The sequence below is a fragment of the Nipponia nippon genome, unplaced genomic scaffold (genome assembly GCF_047370975.1).
Source record: "Nipponia nippon isolate SJK-2023a ecotype South Korea unplaced genomic scaffold, ASM4737097v1 scaffold_1, whole genome shotgun sequence".
Taxonomy (NCBI): domain Eukaryota; kingdom Metazoa; phylum Chordata; class Aves; order Pelecaniformes; family Threskiornithidae; genus Nipponia; species Nipponia nippon.
Genome location: NW_028262290.1, coordinates 87,152,126 through 87,167,911, shown reverse-complemented (window position 1 = coordinate 87,167,911; position 15,786 = coordinate 87,152,126). Strand labels below are relative to the sequence as shown.

The 15,786-nt window shown below is 44.5% G+C and overlaps 1 long non-coding RNA gene across 1 annotated transcript; it reads left to right on the top strand.

Annotated features, from left to right (window-relative positions):
- Positions 1-635: 635 nt before the first annotated feature.
- Positions 636-5,641, top strand: LOC148057452 (uncharacterized). Its single transcript, XR_015699809.1, has 3 exons — positions 636-703; positions 3,744-3,823; positions 4,057-5,641. It is a non-coding gene; the product is annotated as an uncharacterized LOC148057452 (long non-coding RNA).
- The last annotated feature ends 10,145 nt before the right edge of the window (positions 5,642-15,786 follow it).

The window sequence follows — 15,786 nt, the reverse complement described above, 5'->3', positions numbered from 1 at the left end:
AGGTTTCCAAGCCAGCAGGTGAACTTAAATAGCAATTTCTTGCATTTATTTTATGATCTCATGATTTATAAACTTATTTTAGGACTTTGGATATTTCAGAAGGCTCAGCTTCCTCACTCTAGGGGAATATTGTGGTAATCAGGCTGGCCAGGTCTTTCCACCCAGGAATTTCAAAGGAATGAAAGATACAAATCTGACTTCAGGGAGAGGAAAGATGTACATGTGAGAAGCAGAGCAGGGAAAAGACAGCATACATCATTTTTTCCACATTGTTTTCCTACTGTTGCACAGGAAGGGCAGAAAAGAGGAGCTTCTTCATAAGCTGGGTTTCTAAAAACATTAAGGATACAATTGCAAAATAGCAATCAATTTCCTCATCATATGCACTACAGGGACAATGCTTTTGCATGGAACGGGTCTAAAATATTTTGTTTAGATTTCAGCTCCAGGATGATATACATGCAAGGGTCAATGGATTTCCTCAAGAAATCAGGCTGGGCTGCACCTGTGTGAATTGCCCCTCAGGTGTTTGCAATGAGGGCTCCCACCTGGATACCTCACGAAGGCAGCTAGGATGCCTATAAGTAACTTCCCAGGAGACAAGGAGGGGATTTTTGCTTATGCTGCAGCGTGATGTGGAGGAGCTGAGAGGTGTTAGAAGGGTCTTCAGTGTGCTCAGGATTAGTGCTTCAGAGAGAAACAGGTAGATGCAGGTATTGGGCAGGAGACTGGGTGGATTGGTGGGAGGAGACACTTTGTAGCACTGAGGTACTGATTGGGTAGTTAAGCCTGTGGTAGCAGTTTGCTTTGGTTTTGTGTAGGCCAGATGCAGCCTGGAGCTGAGGTCTCTGGATTGCTTGCCACCTCACCTATGAGGCTGCAATTATCATTCTGCTCTGCCCTTTGCCTGCTCCTGGCAGTTGGGTCTTCAAAGCCTCAGTGCAATCCTGTTTCCTGCCTGCTGTGCTAAGAGGGGGAGGGTGGGGGTCTTAATGCCACCCAGATACTTAAAGTCCACTCTGACTCAAGACTCAGAGGAAGTTCTCCCTCCTGTAACTACTAAACAAGCTAAAGGGCATGCCTGGCAGCCAACCCTGAGTTATAAAAGGGTCCTGTGTATGTTTTGGAGGGGGAGATTACTTAGCCCTGGTGCCTTTGCTGGCTCAGGGCTGCTAGGTCTTGTTTTTGGCATTGTTCCCCACCCTGCAGCATGCCTGCAGCAGTAGCCTGGGAGCAGGTGGGACCCCAGGGGGATCACCTAATCTGACCCAGATTAAGGAAAAATGTACACTTTCCTACTAACAATAGCAGCTGGAAAGATCAGCAAAATCTATGAAATAAATGCTTAAAAATGTTCAGGGAACAGCCTTATTTCCTTCATCTTTGTAGCTTTTCCCAGCTACTCATTCCTGTGTAAAACAGTCCACTGCCTTTGGAGCTGGTGCTGGCAGAGGAGCAATACTGCCAGAGTACTTGGCCTGGGAAGCAGCAGCACAAATGCAGAAAAATTAAAATGGGTGTGTTTACGTAAAAATCAGCTTAAGTGGCTGAACTTTGGAAAATCACATCAGAGCATCAAATGCTCATTTTGAATAAAAAAAAAAAAAATAAAAAAGAAAATGAAAGGGAAGGAGAGGGCCTCTTGTCTTAAAATGAGCTCAGAGGAGCCCAGACTCCCCTGAGGGGGTCTGAGGGTGCTTTGTGTTTTGCCAAGTGGGGGGTGGGGGTGTCCTGAATGTCACTGAGGGGATTTTTGGGTCCCCTGTTTGTTTCTGAAGGGACCTGTGGGTGCTTCACATATTGGTGGGGGGAGGAAGTGTCTGTGGGTACCCTGAGCATCACTGGGAGAGGTGGGGGGTGGTGGTGAGAGTGCCCCACCTGTCACTTGGGGGGGTCCTTGGGGTGCTTTGTGTTTTACTAAAGGGTGCCTGAGAGTGCCCTGAGTGTCACTTGGGGGGTGCCTGAGGGTGCCCCATGTATCTCTTAAGGGGACTGAGAGGTGGCCCTTAACTTAAGAGGGCTGTGGGTGCTTTATTTGGCAAAGGAGGGGTTTGGGTGCCCCGTCTGTCACGTGGGTGATGGTGTTTGAGTGTTCCTGAGGGTCTCTGTATCTCCCTGAGGGAGGCTGTGTGTGCCCCATTTATCAGTGATGGGGGGTTTGGGTGTCCCCATCTGTCAGTGAGGGCAGCTGGGGGTGCCCTGCTCTCCCCATGCAGCACCATGACATCTCCCAGCTGGAGCTGGGTCTTAAGCGAGAAGAAGCCATGGGGCTGAAGTGAGCACCTGCGGTAGGGTGCCTTTTGTGGGGTTTTGTAATAAACCTTGGAGTCACCCTGGGGCAGAGGCAGGGCTATTACAGAGGGGGAGTACTGGGCAGGGACTATGCAGTTATCTCAGAGGAAAGCACAGGTTTTCAGGGGGATTTTTTGGGGAAAAGCTGAGGTAATTTAGAGGGGAGAGAGGTGATGGTTTTGGGGGAAAAGCTGGGGTGACTTGGAAATGACAAAATGAGCATTTTTGAGGGAAAAGCCTAGGTAATTTAGATGGGAGAGGTAATGTTTTTGGGGGAAAAGCTGAGGTAAATTAGATGGAATAGAGGTGACTTTTTCAGGGGTGGGGGGGGAAGCTGGGGTAACTCAGGACAAAACAAGCATTTTTGAGGGAAAAGCTGAGGTAACTTAGAGGGGACATAAGTGACTTTTCTGGGGAAAATCTGGTAAATTGGAGGGGACAATTTTGGGGAAAGCTAAGATCTTAGAGGGGAAAATGAGCTGGTTTTGAGGGAAAAGCTGAGGTAACTTGGGGAGAGAGAGGTGATGTTTGGGGGGGAAAAGCTGAGATAACTTAGAGGTGACAGGTCACATTTGGGGGTGAAACCTGAGGTAAATTACAGGGGACAATTTTGGAGAAAGCTGAGGTAAATTAGAGGAGACAAAATGATCTTTTTTGAGGGAAAAGCTGAGGCAACTTAAGAGGGGACAGGTGATGTTTTTGGGGGAAAGCTGGAGTAACTCAGAGATGACAAAATGAAACATTTCTTGAGGGAAAAGCCGAGGTAACTTAGAACAAAGTGAGCTTTTTGAGGAAAAAGCTGAGGAAATGTAGAGGGGACAGAGGTGACATTTTGGGGGGAAAATATGAAGTACTTGAAGTGACAAAATGAGCATTTTTGCGGGGAGGAAATCTGAGGTAATGGGAGAGATTGAGAAGATTTTTGGAAAAGTCTGAGGTATTGTAAAGGGACAGAGGATATGTTTTAGAGAGGAAAGCTGAAGTAACTGAGAGGGGACAGTTTTTAAGGAATATATGTGGTACATCAGAGGGCACAGGGTAAGCATTTTGGAGAGAAAGGCTTAGGTTTCTGAAGAGGGGAATCAGTGTTTTGGAGGAGAAAGTTTGAGGTAACTGAAGGAGCTGAGCAAGCGCCAGGGGAGAGCACTATCACTGATGAGAGCAGTGTTGAGGTTACTTAGGATTGGGGGAGCATTTTTGAGAGTGAAATCTGAGGTACATTAGGGAATACATTAGCAGTGATGTTGCAAGAGGTGGAAAGGATGACGCTTTAAGGAGGCCATGCTAAACAAGCTGTCTTTGTGAGGTTGCTCTGGCTCTAGGCATTAAGGTGCAGGAGAAATGAACAGAGGGTCATGGAGAGGGGTTTTTAATGGGGGAGGGGGGGGAAAAGAATCCTTGTAGGGATTGATTGAATTTAAGAAAGCTATGGCATTTTACTTAATTTACAGTTCTGAAATGCAGGTTCAAGAGAAAAGCATGGACACATTGTCTACAGAGGAAGGCAGAAAAGAATCACCAGAACTTCCTGGTGAGTTGAGCAAGAGGTTCTTGTGCAGTAACGGGCTAAGGGGCAGGAAGCAAGAGTGACACTGGGGAAAAAAGATGAGGAGGATGCCGGGATGGAAAATTACACTTGAAACATGCTGCAGGGAAGACGCAGGCCTGACTGATGCAGTGGTGCTCCAAAAGTCAGTGCTTCCTGGGTGTAATGGTAAGGAGTTGGCACTTGTCAGTTCTAACTGTGTCCTCCTTTGGCAGCAGCTGGTGGAGAAGAGGCATCATGTAGACCTGTGCAGCAAGAGTGAGCCAGAAGAGGAGTGGAGAGGCCTGAGGAGAGGGCAAGAGAAAGGTGCCCTGGGCAAAGGAACCTCCCTGCTCTCAAGGCTGGGGTTACCGCAGAGCACCACTGGCACCTTTGTGCCCTGGCTTGCTTTGCGATGGGTGACCTCCCTGTAACCACGGTTTGGGTCTTTGCTTGTGTTGGCCTTTTGCCGCGTTGCTCCTCTGGCTGCCTGGGGAGAGTGACAGCCCTGTAAAGAGGGAAACTGAGAGGTACGATCTCTGCACTCAAGGGGGAAATGGAGCTCTCTGGACCCCAAGCCCATCCTGCAAGCAGAGGAGGGCAATTTCCCTGCCACTCCTCCAGCTGTGGCGGTGGCATCTTTCTGCCTGCTGGCAGCCTGGCCAGCATGACCCCTGTAGTCGGGGTGTGTCAGGGCCTTTGGCTACCCATGAAGCCACATGGCATTTTGAGTGCTCTGGCCTCCATGCTGCCTGGGGGGAAGGTCTGAGGCTCTCCTTTCCAACTCATGGCTAGGTCTTGGTCCCCAGAGGTTGGCTGCACAGAGCTCTTTCTCCTCTGGAAAGTCGTGTTTGTCCCTGTTGTTGTCTATGTTGTTGTCCTTGTTGGGGTGGTTTGTCCTTTAGGCATCTTAAACTTGCTGCAACTTAGCTTGAGTTTCCCACAAGAGCAAGGGCTCTGTGCAGCAACAGGGGGGTCCCCTCTCAGCCAGTGAGTGGAGGGAGAGTCTGGGCTTGCCCCTGCTTTCTCTGGATGGAGTGAAGCCACTTGGTAGTAGTGCAGCCGAGGTGACCTGCCTGTAGTCAGGACCTTGGTCCCTGTCTGTCTGTGTGGCCACCTGCCCTGCTGGCAAGCTGCCAGCGTGACAGCCCTGTTCTCTGGGTGTGTGTCCTGAGCTGTGGAGCCCTCTCTCCCCAGGAGCTGACTGCCCTCCCTGTAAGCAGGGCTGGGGAGGCTGCAGGGCTGCAGATGGCTGCTTTAGCCAGGCAGCAAGAATGAGCCCTCCCTGGCCCTTTAGAGGGTGCAGGCTGAGGAAGTGCTGTGCTGGAGAGAGGGCACAGCCCCACCTTTGACACTCGTTTTGGCTGGAGTGACCTCCTGTCGAGGACTGTTATGGAACCAGAATTGTCTTGACATTGCCGTTCTACCGCCATCTTCTGGTTTCGACATCCAGCCCCCGACGAAACTGCCACAGGATGCCCATGCAGAGACCAGGACACGAAAGGCGGGACCATGAACTGCACGCACTCCTGTGCAGACATCAGGGTGCGAAAAGCAGAAGCGCAAACTGCATGTATGCAGATCCATTCTGCGCATGTGCATGGCCCTATAAAAGGACCGCGTGCGCCTTTTGAGGTCCTCTTTCTCTTCTCGTCCTACCCCGCGCACTCCTTGGAAGCTGCTCCTACGGACACAGAGACTGGACCAACTGGACCTTTGATCGATGGGACAACGCTGGACTCAGAGTGGCAGTACCTAGTTCCCCTACGTGGCTCTCTTCTCACCTGCCTGAGCACGCTCTTTGTCTCTTTTTTTCTCTCCTTTTCCCTCTTTCTTCCCCCCCCCCCCCCCCCCCCCCGTCTTCCTACCCAGTCCTCACCCCTTCGTTCACCAAAATAAAGTGAAAAGGTTGTACGGCATTTGACCTCGTTTGCATCTTAATCTCATCCTTGGGATCGTATCGAAACCTCCCCTGACTTTGGATTGGGACACCTCCCTGCAGCTGGGGTCAAGGTGGCTCCCAGGGTTCCTGAAGAAAGAGGAGGTGTGCTGCAGCCAGGAAGGCCAGCCCATAACTGGGGTGTACGCCGGAGCCTCCTGCTCCTCTGTGGGGCTTCCTGGGAGTGCCAAGAGAGTGGCAGGGGAGCACCCTGTAAGCAGGGCTGTACGTGTCCCTGCCCTGGGCTGCCTCGCTCAGCAGGAGGTGCTTGAAGAAACCCCCTGTAATCTCTGGCCTTGGCCTATCGGGGGCATGGGGCTGAGATGGGTGAGGCGAGGCAGGGCATGCCCTCCCTGTCATTGGGGCTAGGGTCCCAGCCCCCTGGCCTTTGGCCCTACTGCTCCCCACTGCCTGGTTGCTGAGAGTTGTTCATGCTGGTGTGGGGGGGAAGGCTGAGCTCTTCGGCTCCCTGGTTGTTGACCTGCTTGTAATCAGGCTGTGGGTCTGGGAGCCTTTGTGCTCAGCTGGCAGCTTGTGACCATCCCATTAGTGGGGTGCAGGTCAGGGTGCCCCCACATGGGAGAGAAAGAAGGAGCCTCCCTTGGCCTTTGGGACCAGGGGTGTCCTGTAACTTGGGGCCCAACCAGTGTTATGGAGTCCTGGACACTTTGCAGTCCAGGCAGTGGCTCAAGCCCCCTGTCAGCAGGGGTGCAGCCTCTGTGGCCGCAGCTTTGCATTCCCACCTCCATTTGTCCAGGGTGCCCGCCTCTGAGCCCATCTCTAGCACCAGCTGGAGCTCTGCTGTGCCAAGTGACGGGTGAGGAAAGCTGAGCTGGGAGGATTTTGTTGGGGGCAGGGTGGCGTTGGGTAGGCATTTGACCGGTGGCCAGCAGTGGTGTGGGGATGGTCGGTGTGCCTCTGTCCTTCAGGCAGAGGAGCTGGTGCTTGTCTGTTCTAACTGTGTCCTTTTGTGGCAGCAGCTAGCGGAGACGAAAGAAGAGGCATTGTGCGGAACTGCAAGGCAAGAGTGAGCCAGAAGAGTTACTGACAGGTACTCAATAAAATGCATTTTCAGATGAGTTCCATAGGTAGCAACTTTCCTACCCCGCTTGGCTATAACTCCTGCCTATCAAATTGCAGTGTACGTTATTTTACCCTTGCAACAACCATTGTAGTTCTTGCAGTGGTGAAGCAGTTTTGTGTTTGGCCTATGGGCTACCACATGGAAGCTCAAGAATCATGGGTTTGTTGACCCCAAACTCCGGTCTTTAGTCCAGATAGGGGTTTAGTAACATTGCAGTACTACAGAGGAGGTCTTGTGGTAGACAGTATTCTGGTGGTATTACAGTGTCCCTGTGGAGGGAAGGAGGTTTTCTAGTCCAAGTTTGGTTGTATTGCACTCTGCTAGGCATGACTTTGAAAAGAAAAGCCAGGATGTGAGTCTGCAGGTGGGTTCAGCTCTGTGGGGCTGAAAGCAGGGGTGTTGGGAGCTGGGCTGGGCCCACAGCCCCACAGGGCTCAAACGGGGGTCTGGGCTGTGGGCAGAGTGGGGAGAGCCCCTTGGGGGATTTAAATTGGGTCCCATGTCAGGGGACCAGGATGAAAAGTTATGTATTTCCCTATGCTGTTGCAGGTGTTTTCAAGCAAATATGGAGTTCATTCTTGGGAATGGAGACAAGATATTTAAAATACAAGAATGTAGAATCTAGAACAATTCCATTTTTACCTCTGAATTTGAGATCAGCATCTACTAAACATTAACCAACACCACCTGAATGTAACTAAGATTTCAGTTTCTGAATTTAGTCAGAACTTCAATAGGGAAAAGAGAAGTGATCTGAATGCCTATAAAAATTTGTGAAAGCTGAACAAAAGGAAAAGTAGGTTAACAAAACCTGAAGACAAAAGTTTATGTGAATGAAAGCCTTTTGTGAGCTCAGACTGCTAAACTGTGTGATTAGTTGTTGCTTTTATATATCACATGCAACTTGTTACAGGAGACAGTTGCAGCTTATTACCTCAGAAGGGAATTAGCGATGCAACTTGCAAAGGTAATCTTGGTGTACTTTGGCAATAAAGGACTTTACGCTTTTACAATAATGACGAGATAGCAGCAGCTATGGCAGAGAATGAAGCACTTCTTCAGAAGTGAATACGAGTGTCAAAATCTATATCACAGTTCTATATATAATGGTTAAAACAGTTCATGAAGTTGAATGTGATTTATCACTATAAGCTGTTGTATAGTTTTCAATTTGCAAAAGAGGGAGATGTAAATGAGTGTTTGGCTTTTCAAAGCCTATATAACTTTGATACTGGCAAACATGACTGAGTAAGATAAGAGATGTACTTGCCCACATAAACTACATGACATAACCTTTTTATACAGTTACAATTAATTTTTTTCTCCTGTCTTGGTTATAACCACTTTTCTTAAGGATCTCACATGCTCCACCACACACTTCAAGAGGAATTCAGTAATGCCAATTCACTTTTTCTTCTTCACTGAATGAAAACCAAAGATGGAGTTAATTTTCCTGACTTGTCTCATGATCTTTCAAAGACGTGAAGGCAGCTGACACATCTGACCACTGGCTTTCAAGAGCAGGTGCTGCAAGTGTAGAGGGATAAGCTAGCTTGGCTGAAATGGCATCAGACTTCCATGTCTAGGAAACTGAAGATCTCTACATCCTAACTAAAAATGCTTCCCCTCCCTGTTACTCTTGTCTTTTGTCACTATCTAATTAATAAACAAAAAAAGAGAAAGCCTACTGTTTTCTGCAATTATAATAATCCTCTCAGTTTTATGTTCTGTTTTCATCTTGGGCCTCCTAAAATAAGTCTGAAAATGAGCTGTCAGTTGTAAAGAAAGAAAAAAAAGATGGTGCTGATCATTGAAAACCATCTGATCATTTAATAACAACTCAAACTGCGGGCTACCATAAGGGGCTGGCAGTAAGTTGAATCACACTAAATTTGTTCAGTAATGATTTAACTTCTGTTGTGCCTCAAGAGAAAAATCTGTGACTGTATTTACCCTGAGTTTTAAGTCAAACAGAAGTAAATTAATTTTTAATATAGAATTAGTATTCCTCTTTCTAATGAGGCACTCCTAGAAATCCACTGCGTTAAACATTATCAAGCTGCCTTCCTCTAAAATACTCCTGAGAATGTGTACAGAGCATCCTTTATTCATGCAGAAATGAAGTAGAAAATAAGCAGCAAGAACTTTAGCATAATAATTTGTGCAGGAAGAGAGTCAGCAGGAAAACAGCTTTTGTTTGCAATTCTGACACTTTTTCTTCTTCCTGCACAACACTTTGGTCCCAAACACATCATCATGTAGGAAACAGCCACAGCTGGGTTTGTTCTGCCATTTACACTGGGGTCTCCTCTCCTCCTGCGTTAAAAAATTTCCATCTTAGCATGAATGAAAGGAGCGTATTTGCCCCAAAGCCTGTAAAGAGAGCGGTGGGTGCCAAAGGAGGACCCCAGTGCTTGGCAAAAGAAGAGCTGGGCCATTTGTCAGTGCACTCCCACCGCTCTCGTTTGGCCTTATGGAGGCCCCTCCAAGCTGTTTGCAGCCACCTTTTTGTTACATCAGTGGCTCTTAGGACACTAGTGCCACTTACGAAACAAATGTATCATTACTGCTGCCGAGTAGCACTTGCGTGTTCAGGAGAAGCAATGAGGCGAGGGGGCTGGGCCAGTGGGGCGGCCCTGGGGCTCAGAGGCAGCTTCTGAGCACTGGGCAGGGTGACCTCGGCCTAAACGTGTCCCAGCTCCCTCACAGCTGCCACCAGCAGTCCCTGGCCGACATCTTCTTTCGCAGGCTTGGGTCTGCACGGGGTTCCCTTTAAGCAGTACCTTAACCGTCTGCTTCCTGTTTTGTTTTGGGTTTGGGTTTTTTTTTTCCCCATTAGTTCCCAGCTGAAGTTTGACTGTACTCACCCACTAGCTATTATTTAAAGTTATGCTTTCCCCTGGCCCCAGTAACTATTGGGAACAGAAAGGGATATTGTTTGGTATGCAGCGATGACCAAGATTGGTTTTGTCTGAGCTCAGGGACAAACAGGCTACCTGATACTTGCCTGGTCCCTAGAAATCAATTTTTACCACACCTAAAACCAGCCCAGGTCGAGCCAAGCCTGGGCATGTCCTAAGGCCCCCCACCAGTGACAAGTTGCTGGCAATGGAAAAATGATACTAGGCTATGTTTCCTTGACCTTTCAAAACCTATTCCTTGTATGAGATCTTAAAAATACATTGTTGACATGCCCTGATAGCAGTGCTGCTACTCATCAGCTTTTGTTTCATAGCAGGGCCTGGGAGTCTGTTTCAGCAGTGGCATCAAAGTGCTCAGTCATGGTCCAAAGACCTTATGAGACAGTCCCTGCACGAAAGAAATTCATGTTTGAGTAGATGCACCAAAGGAAACCGGGGATGGAGATTGATACTCATGAAAGGCATAGGAAGCTCTCCCCAGGTTTACCAAGCAAGTCGCAATAAATGAAGAAAGGGGATGAGTCTCTTAATGTCCAGTAGACAGCCAAAACTCTACTAATTCTTTCTTTTCCCTTTCTAGTACCTCATGTCTCTCCTCTTCCATGCACAGTATTTTATTTTTAATGCAGTACTTCCACGGTTTGGCAAGTGCTCTGAGAAAAGTAGAAATAGCATGTTAAAAATGAAATTACATTGTGCCAAGGCAGAACCATACAGCAGCAGTGATAGTGTGTCTCACTACAGTAGCTTTTAAAGAGCACTAGTAGAGAGGGATTGTCAGTAAGGATGATCTTAGGATTTGTAGTTCATCTGAATAATGGTTACCATAATTATAACTTTTACCACAGACCTTATAGCATTGCTAGCATCACTGTGTTAGCATGTTTATTATTCTGACTAATCTTTAATTTCAATTGCAATAGATCTCAGGGGCCCAGCTATGAGAGCCTATTATACAAACCACAGACAGACTTGCAAAATGAAATAGCCTGTGTCCTGAGGTATTTAAAATTTGAGACATGGCAGTAAAAGTTCCTTTTTAGGAAACAATTGTGTTCTGCACTAGACTGCGAACAGGCAAAAAATTGTTAAAAGGATTGCATATTTGTACATGTGTATGCCTATTAAAATACATACATACATACTTACCTGCCCTTCTACAAATATTTGTTGAAGTCCTTTTTCTCCTTTTTGATTTTTTTCTTGTCAATAGTGCTATAGGCGTTTTTTCAAAATTATCTTAATACACCTGTCATTTCCTCTATCATGCATGAATAATGCAGTTTTTCCAAACTCCAAATGAAATTACAGTCTGCTACAATGTGTTGGATAGTGCCAAGTGGGTATAGCAAATTAGATAATCCATCCCCTTGAGTCTGAATTACTTCGGTCACTTTGAAAATGTGACTTGAAAACACAAGAAAGGCTGTACAGTTTGATGTCCTTTCCAAAAACATTTGTAAACTGTAAAATGAAAAATTCCACATTATGTGCAATCAATGGTATGGTAGCTTCCAGTGCCTTAAAACCAAACCTCTTCTTGAAAGTATTTTTCACCAATTTTTGGCTCACTTTGCACCCACTTTCAGTAATTTCATGCTCCAGGGATCTATAAAGGAGACATTGCTGCTTGCTTATGTATGGAGAGAAAGAGATTTTTATGAATATCAAACAAGCATAATTTATGCAGAAACTCTATTAAAAACTCAGTTTGGCACTTTCACTTGTATTAGTAATATGAGAACTCCATTAAAATGAATTTTCCAAAAATGTGTTGGATCACAATTCTTTCAACTCATTCCCATAGTTAATCTTAGTTTTCATTGCCCAAGGACTGCTAATATATTAGTATTAACAATATCCTCTTTATTACCTTGCATAGAGCTGCTTACAAGTTCTCTTGTGTGAATATATTTACATTTATTTATACACATACATACTTGCAAACACGTTGGATGAAATCCTGGGCCCTCTGAAATCAATTGTAAAAATCCTACCAACTTCAGCAAGAATCAAAATTTTATTCTATGATTCTTGTAATTTGGCATCAGTACTTTTAGCCTCAGAACAGCAGATTAACCTCTTACAGCTTTATAGGTAGCCTTTATGCACTTTGTGTCCTCTCCTTGCATACAACCATGCTAACTAGAATTTGGCTATATTGGTTCAACTTATTTTATTCACTCATCATATTCACTCTGCATTTCCATTTGTTTAGTACTATGTTGCATACATTATACTACTATGTTACATATCCTTCATTGGCTTTATTCACAGAAATCATACTTTAATTTTTATCACTTCTTCACATTTTTCCTATTCTGGAGAGGCATGTAAAAGAAGCTTTTGTATCTTTTTAACCTACACAAACTGTTGCTAACAAGCTTCTAGAATGATTTAGGAAGCTACACTAACTGATTACATTCCAGAGCGGCTCCATATTGAAAATAATTAAAGACTGTCAGCGTATTTTACTACCATAAAAAGTAAGATTTATTATTTTATCTTATCTTATCTTATGCCTTAACAGCAGCTTGATCTTGCCAATTATCCTATTATCCATAATTTCAGATGCATTACTGAGCTATTTGAGTTCCTATCATTTAAATCTATTACAAAAAAAATGCTTAAAACAAAAAGGAATCAAAGTACATGAAGCAGTAAAGGTCACTTCAGACTAGTATGTGGAAACCTTGAAATAATTTAAGGACAGATTTGGAAATACCCCACACATATTTGGTTAGATAGAGATAGTGAACAATTCCCATAGTGTATGATTTATAACTCACAGGAAGCAGATGAAGCAGATGCTGGACTGAGTTATGTCCTCTATTACCTCCCTACTGTTTACTAGTGCAAGTTAGGAACACAGTTTATCTTTGTGACAATTCTAGTCCTGATACTAATCTGTATCTCCAGCTTCCCAAGCTTAGAAGATTTCTGTATCTATTTTTATAAGGAAATTATGACATTGTTATTCACAATTACATACTAATTATGATTATAATTATGCATTAAATAATCAGCTCACTGTTATTGGTTGCTACATTTATTTGTAGTAAAAGCAGTTACTTTGAAACACATACTTCAGGTTGTGTGTACAATACCAAAAAGACAAAATTTCTTTTCTCTTAGTTCCCTATTTGTTGTGCCAAACATTTTTTTCTTGGGTGAGCAAAGTCTTTTTCAAAATAGTCACTGTATTACTCATTGATTTATTTATTTTGAAATGTGCAAACAATGAAATAAACAGAAAGCAAAAAGGGATGTTTTCTGCTAAGTAATGAATAATTCAAGCAGTTAATGATGGAAACAATGACTTCATTGAAGCTACAGCTCTCTAAGGCAATGCTACGAAAAAAAATGCACTGAAACAGAGCTGTTCTTTAAGTTAAGAATCAGAGCAGGTGCAGGCCTGTTGTCTGAAGGTTGTCACTACCAGCTGAATGGACTGTGTCTCAGCTTTGACTGGCATGAGTAGGCAAAACTATTCATTCGCACCCCAGAAAAGGGCAATGGTGAAATGAGTTAATCCACATACCACAAAGCCTGGGAGTTGGATTTAGTTCTGCTGATAAAACCATAGGCAAAGGAATGCCAAAACGTGCATGTAGAATCATTTCTAACACACTCACGTGAAAGGCTGTCCACAGTGAAAGACATGCAAAAAGAGAATCCACACAGCCTTTAAGACACTGTTCATAGTATTTATTTGAAACCAGATCCAGTATGATGCTGATGTTACAGGGGGAACTAAGTGACGTGCATAGATAGATACTATTTCTTCCTTACTAATTATTTTTAAGCAGCAGAAACCTCCGCCCATGAATCCTTTTAATTCTTTTGCAAAGTGGTATAGCTTCACCAAGAAAAGTACCCCAGAACAGCCAACAGCCAGTTGATTAGGGCACTTCTCTGACAGATGAGACATGTAATTTTGTCTCACATTGACAATTGCTCTAAACTGAACTCTCCCGTGTTGCGAGTGAGTGCTCTAATAGCTAGGCTGTTGCCTCAAATAACTGTTGCCCAGTTTTCAAGAAGAAACATTTAGGCACTTAACTCCAGCTGAGGTTGTCAACAGAGAATCCTTCTCTGTCAGAGACACACTCAAAGTTCTGGGGATCATATCTCAAGAGCAGCGGTATTTAAGCTATAACCTTTTATAGACATCCCATTAGCTAATTTAGTCTAGTCCTTTTGTGAATCCTGGTCTCAACTGATCAAGTGAGAGTGTTCACATCACCTAACTGTGGAATTTAACTTAGTCATTGTAAGTCAGACACACTCCATGCAGAGAGCTAACTCCTTCACAGAATGATTAGGAGCTCCAAAGTTTTCTTCTTGTCTTCTTTACTGTGTTTCAGAGAATCCTGTCTCTTGCAGTTGACAATATATAAGAAGCCTAACTTAATGACTTAATTATGTGATTACTGCCTTAGCATTTTCCATTCAATACAGGAAAATTATGTATTCAGTTTAGACTCTGTGTTTTGTTTCAGGAGTGTGAAAGTTAGGCACTGCAATCACAATGTATATCACAACTGGCGTAACTCTGTATGGATGTATTGTTTGATGCCAAACATTGAGTCTCATCTTGATATTACTTTTGACTCCCCATTTTTTAACAATAAGCAAATTAAGCCACAGTATTCTTCCCAAGATATCTTAACATCAGCCAGACACACAGCTCGCTCTTTATCTATTTGTAGAACCTAGCTATACATTAAGGCTTATACCCTGGAGTTCTCCCTGATGTTTGCTTCAGTACATAAACTTCAGTTTGTACAGAATTCAATGGCTATGGTACCCTGTAAAAGCAACCTATATAAACACTGAATTGGTACTAAAACTGGAACATTCCTTCCTGTCAAATGCTGACCTGATTTAAAGATCCTTGTAGTGTACAGTCTTATAAAATTGAAATGGTTGTGCCCTACACATTGAACTATTGATTGTAATACTAGTTACATTTACCTGTGGTGTCACAGCTAAAGTTTCTGGATGTCCTCATAGAATGACTACAGGTAGTTGCAAGTACTGCTAAAATATCTTCTTGGAGCCTAAAGCTTTTTCTTTTCCAAAATGCAGAAAAGTTTAAATTCTTTGGAGATTTCAGTCATTATTAGTAGCTAGCATTAAATCTAGTTTGTGTTACTCTTGTGGTTTAAAGCAGCCCTAAAGCTGCTAGAGAATGCTCCTGTGAGATAAGGCTGAATAATTTTTCGTCACCCTGTTGTATAGAGACTACCCTCTCCCCTGTACTCTGACGGTCCCAGCTTGTCCTGGGAGTCCCTCAGGGCAATAAACACCTAGAATAAACATATATACAGCAAGTTCCATGTTTTTCCAACCTTTGCTGGAGTTCTTGGCCAGTGCACCTGAAATCTTAATAAATAAGACTGCACTTACTGATTATCCTGACATCCCCATGCTACAGAATTTCTAACTTTATTCTTTAGCTTAAGGTAGGATGAGTGGCTACTTGTTTGGGTGACCTTTTGTACTGTATCTGTCTGGGATGGAGTTAATTTTCTTCACAGCAACCAGTATGGTGCTGTGTTTTGCATTTGTGACTAAAACAGTGTTGATAACACAATGTTTTAGCTATTGTTGAAGAATGTTTGCATAGCATAGAGGCCTTTCTCTTTTTCCAACTCTGCCTCCCCAGTGAGTACATTGAGGGTATGCAAGAAGTTGGGAGGGGACACAATGAGGACAGCTGATCCAAGTTCACCAAAGGGCTATGCCGTGCTATATAACATCATGATCAGCAATAAAAAGAAGCAGAGAGGTTGGGGTTTTTTCTGGGGGGTGGGGGGGAAGGTAGCCATTGCTCAGAGACTGGCTAGGAGGTGGTGAGTGATTGCCTTTGCATAACTTGCTTTGGTTTTTGTTTCTTTTTTCTGTCTTTTCCTCTTTCCTTTGCTTATTAAACTGTCTTTATCTCAACCCATGAGTTTTCCTGCTTTTGCTCTTCCTATTCTTTCCTCTAGCCCGCTAGGGTGTGGAGGAGAGTGGGCAA